Source organism: Kogia breviceps, chromosome 9, assembly GCF_026419965.1.
Source record: "Kogia breviceps isolate mKogBre1 chromosome 9, mKogBre1 haplotype 1, whole genome shotgun sequence".
NCBI lineage: Eukaryota > Metazoa > Chordata > Mammalia > Artiodactyla > Physeteridae > Kogia > Kogia breviceps.
Window position 1 is genome coordinate 62,942,749 of NC_081318.1, and position 6,000 is coordinate 62,948,748.

Consider the following 6,000-nt stretch of genomic DNA (forward strand, 5'->3'; position numbering starts at 1 on the left):
CAGAAATAAACCTACATACTTACGGTCAATTAATCTGCAGCAAAGGAGGCAAGAATATACCATCAAAAAAGGACAGTCTCTTCAATAAGTGGTGCTGGGAAAACTGGACAGCTACATGTAAAAGAATGAAGTTAGAACATTTTCTCACAACATACAAAAAATAAACACAAAATGGATTAAAGATCTAAAACTAAGACTGGAAACCATAAAACTCCTAGAAGACAACATAGACATAATACTCTTTGGCATAAATTATCACAATATTTCTTTGAATCCCTTTCCTAAGGCAAAGGAAACCAAAACAAAAATAAACAAATGGGACCTAATTACAAGGTTTTGCACAGCAAAGAGAACCATCAACAAAATGAAAAGACAACCTACCAAAAGAGAGAAAATATTTGAAAAATGATATGACCTAGATGGGGTTAGTATGCAAAATATATAAGTAGCTCATATAACTAAAAATCAAAACACAAAGAATCTGATTTAAAAATGAGCAGAAGAGCAGAATAGACATTTCTTCCAAAGAATACATACAGATAGGCACATGAAAAATGCTCAACATCATTAATCATCATAGAAATGCATTTATTAAATTCCATTTAGAAGTTTAACCTTTTCAGAAAACACCTAGATTAATTTTACTGGGTTTCCCCTCTTCATTCATAGTCGCATCTCCACTCACACTTCACACAACCTTTAACTATTTTGAATATGGAATAACTTTTTGTTTTATGATGCTACATATCATGAGACTCTGTTGTACATAAAATATGCTAAAAAAGAACTCTGTAGTTCATTATGTTAGTACAGAAATAGCAAAGTATTTTTTAGAGTATTCCTATGATAAACCAAACCTAAGCATTAGAGAGTGCCCATGAGTGGTTCCTCTCCAGTTCTGTAGAGCCAATGAGTCCTAACACCTAAGCAGAAACCTGAGGAAGAGAAAGTGTACATGTGTATATGTGTGTGTGTGTGTGTGTGTGTGTGTGTGTGTGTGTGTGTGTGTGTGTGTGTTGCCCATATTCATGTGAGGAGGGAGGTGTTTTGAGGTAGTGGTGGAGGGTGCTTTTTGGTCCATGGAAAGGCAGTACTGCAGGTGGCTATGAGACCTTTGAGTTTGAACTCAGGCTGACTGGATTTTTAATCTCAGATCCACCACTCACATAGAGACCTTGGCCAAATAACTCTGAAACCATTTAGTGTGTAAAATGGAGGTAACTGGAGTACATATTACATGGATTAGTTGTTGGAAAAATCTTGTTAAAATGATTAACAGAGTGTCTGGTAAGCACAGAGTAAAAACTTAATACATTTTAGCCCTTACTATTATTATTACCATCTTTGTTAGCACAGTAGTTCTAATAATAGCCTTGAAAACAATTATCAGTTTATATTTTTGAGCAGCATAGAACAAAATCCACTCTGCCTTCCTCATCCTCCCCACACCGAAAGAGGAAACCTTTTAGTAATTGGACTCACCAACCAATACTAAGGGAAGAACCTTCTTTGAGGTGGGTAGGAGAAAGCGGGGTAAGTTATCGAGACCTGAGTAGTGTGCAGAAACCTCTTGGGATTTCTGATAGTCATTTATTGAAACTATAAGCACAGTATTGTTGGAGGAGGTTGTTGAGATGGCATGACTGCCAGCTGACCTGCAAGCTGAACCCAGGGAACTGGGGGCTCCTCTCTCCTGGCCCTGTCCTTGGAATGTACATTCCATCCACCATTCCCATTTTAAGGACACAGCCTTGACAGAGCAAGGCATTGTTGAGACCATCCTAACTGAATGTGTGATTGGACCCAATTAAGGCCTCTGTGTAAACTTTGAAGATACTGGTAAGTGGATATGGAAATGTACTCGTGGTGCAGCTGCCCAAGACAAGCCTCATATGTAAGTTCCCTTGCTTGTTAAAACTGCCACCTACCAATCTAGAGTGGTCTGCCATATTCTTCAGTCTCTCCTTGCACTCCATGTACAGGGGCCATTTTGTGAACCAACAAATACAAAATGAGGACTTTGGGAGAGGAAAAATAATCTCAGGACTAAACTCAAGGCCAAGTTTTAAAAAATATTTTGAATATCCTTTAAAAACTTTTCAGACATTTTTCAATTCTGGTATCTCCCTGTTGCTGTTTTATATTCTTACTGAATAGGCAAAAGAGAAACATTCTAATGCCTATTGACTGAACACAGTCGTATATTCAATATCCATTTCCAGGAACAATTCGACAAGCCTTATAATTGCAGATCATATGTAGATTGCCTGTTAAGAGACCTGCAGAGCCTCTGTCGAGATGCCTTACTTGGAACCAGAGACCCTCTTCAAAACCAGGTCTTGTCTCTTACTGAACTGGGTCTTTGAACAAGTTACTTAATCTCTCTGTGCCTCAGTTTACTCACTGTAAAACAAAGATAAGAATAATTCATTGTTACCTTCTAGGATTTTAGAAAGATTAAATGAGATAAAAGATAACAGTGAGCTTAGAATAGTGGAATGGTTTCAGGCTCATAATAACTTCAGAAATGTAAGTTGTTATTATTGTTATTATGTTGCCCTTTGGTAGGGTATACTCAAGCACTATATTAACAACCAGTTAATTGAATAAAGGCAGTATAATATGTTTAAGAATGATCCTCACCTTCCTTATATCTGGTATGCTTAAGGATAGAGGGGAAACCCTCCCTCCCTCCCTCCCTCCCTCCCCTCCCTCCCTCCCCTCCCCCTCCTCCCCTTTCCTTCGCTCCCTCTCTCCCTCCCTTTGCTTCTCCATTCTTTTCTTCCTTCCTTCTCCCATTTTTCCATCTTTCCTTTTTTATTCCTTTACAAAATATGGATTAAACCTGATCATATGCTGTGCACTGTGCAAGATGCTGGTGTGGAGTCATAAAATGCAGACATGATCCCTCCCTCTTTGGAGAAAACAGTCTAGTGTCAGAGTCATAAACAAGTAAGCAAGGAAACAAATCCATAAACCTAATGACTGCAGATTTTGATACCATAGAGAAGCAGAGGAGGCAGTGTGATTAAAAGAAAAAGAGTTGGGAGAGGGGGCTGCTTTAGGCAGAATGGTCCAGATATACTTCTCTGAGGAAGTGGCAAGTCAGAGAGCTGAAGAAAGAGAAGAGTTTGTCAGGTGAGGGGCCTAAGTGAAGTATACAGGTGTTTTACAGAGAGACAGGCATAAGTTGTTTTAGCCCCTGAGGTCTTTCAGGTTGAAGTACCTGAATTGAATCTGGATTAATAAACTCTTCCGGTAGCTGAGAGATTTTCAGGGTTGTGCTCATCAGTCTTATCCTGAATGTCTGCTAGTACTATATTACATGATTTTAGAAGGCTAGCACAGAGTTTCTGTTCTGGAGGCATCATCAACTATGACAAGTGGGGCCTACCATGTATTAATTCAGCCCATTCCCAAATGTGTCTTAAAAGGCCCTTTCTTATAACTGCTATATTCAAGGAGCATTTTAAATTTTTCTTAATATTTGTTAAAAGGAGATTTTTTTTTTTAATTTTGTGTTTTGCTGCTTTGATCTCTAGAGCTCTTTGTTGAACCACCAATGAGATTCTAATTCAGCATTGTCTACACTAAACTCTGGAATTTTCATTCTGGTCTGGTATAGGAGATACACATCTTTTGAAAAACAACACTGATTTAGACAGTAGTAAAAATAAATCTTATCCCCCAAAGGATGTAGTGTAAATAGAACAGCACATGGCCAGCTGTCAAAGGAAATCTCTTTGGCTTTATTCTCCCCCCAAGAGTGCAGTGAGCTGGTCCGTTTAGTATGTATCTACCAGGATACTAATAAGATGCTAAATGAAAACATCTTTAAAATATCTGTATCTGTCAAATACTCAGGCTTATAAATCCAGTGGATATGACGTGCTGTTATTATGTGACTTACACTGAGTATTTATTTTGCATTGCCTAAGCCAAGCTCCTTAGCATCAGGTACAGACGCTGAAAGATGCTAATATATTACATTTAAGGTTTCCTGCAGCATCTTTGGCATTTCCCATGAGACATCATCATGTATGTAGTGATGTAATAAAGCAGGATAAAATATGGCTGCAGAATACAGTGATGGCACTACTGGCAGTCCTCTTTAGGTTTTTTCATATTCAGCAAGCCTATTAAAGTGTAATAGCACAGAACATCTTGTTGAAAAAAAAAAAGCCACAACCCTGTATGATATTCTTGGTAATGGATGATATTTATTGCTTTTGTATTCTTATTCTGTGCTTTCAACGTCAATTGAAATGCAGGGGCTAATGAAACATCCACCGTAACACATTTATTCTTCCCTACCCAAAATGAGTCTACAAGATGTAAATGACTTAACATAGATCAACAGCTCATGTTTTATTGTTTCGGGTTAATTTATTCACTGTAATATTCTTAATGAAAGTAATGACTCTTACGCTAGTTTGTATATTCACAGACTACAGTTTTATTAAATCATGCTGGGAAAGTTCACAATGAAGGCCTCTTCATTGTCCTTAATATTAGTTCATCAAAATTTTAGTTTAGGGAAGTCCAGGATCTAACATATTAGCCATATATTCTTATTACATAATTTTAAAAAATGCATGCCTGAATTATTAACTTTTCTTTTACACCCAAAGTTCATTGTGCATTGGGCCTCTCACTGCTGTGGCCTCTCCCATTGCGGAGCACAGGCTCGGGACACGCAGGCTCAGCGGCCATGGCTCACGGGCCCAGCCGCTCCGCGGCGTGTGGGATCTTCCCAGACCGGGGCACGATCCTGCGCCCCCCGCCAGCCCTGGCATCGGCAGACGGACTCCCAACCACTGCGCCACCAGGGAAGCCCCTCATTGTGCATTTTGTTGATTATGAAGACCTAAAGCAATCACTTCAAACTTTTGTCCTCAATGTTTACCCTTCTGTGACCATTTGAACTTGAGGCAAAAGCAAATATTTTTATAGAATTATTGAAATTCTAGACGGGGTGAAAACAGAAGCTTTCAATGTCTAATTAACTAAACTATATGCTAGAATAATTATGACAGTCAGTAAATGGGATTATTGTGTGATATAGTTTGATAAAGTAAGCTAAATACTTTTCTTTATGTCCATTCCTTTTTGTATACCTAATGCCTGGTACTGGTACGATACATAGGAATCTCTCCCAGAATTTTGCTGAATGAGTGAACAACCTACTAATTCATAACCTCTTGTTGCCATCAATCTCAATCTGTCAAAAACTGGGCCTGTTATTCCTACTTTCTTCCCTAATTATTTATTAGAAATTACTTCTCTTGTAGGAGACTAGCCTTAACATTTTGGAATCATTCTCAAATCAGTCTCCCTATGGAACCAAGATATGTCAATTATACCCTCAAAAGGCATTTCAAAATATGTCCCCTCCTCTCCATCCCCACTGCATGCTTCAGTCCTATCTTTTTACATTCCCTACTGAAAATAATCTTCAAATTGTCCTTGCCAGTATCTTCTACCTCCAGTCATTCCTTATATGACAGTCTGTTTATCTTCATAAGCTATAAATCTGATCATGTAAATTCACTGCTCCAAAATTGTAAAGGCTTCTTATAATCCAAATTTTCTAGCCAAGCATGTAAACCTAGGATTTAATGCCAAACTTCCCTTTTCAGATCTTTCCCATTACTTCTCATTTATCTTGTATTACAACTCGTCTTGAAGTTTCAGTAGCCTCAGAATCCATCACCTGTGATTGTTCTCTCAACTTAGAATGTCTTTTTTTGCCACTTGAGGTCCACTACTATAGTGGTTTTATCAGAGAAAGCTCCATTCAGCTTTCTCTGAAAACCATTGAAGTATTTGTTCATTTTTTACAACACCCACTCCTCCCCTGATCTATTGTTTATAGATCCACTGAGGCATTAACAAACTGCAAATCATTTTTGCACTTTAAAATATGTGCCTTCTACATTAAAGCCCCTTGAAGGTCAATTTCTTGTCTGTTCCTTTTTCATATTCTTTATGATCCTTAGC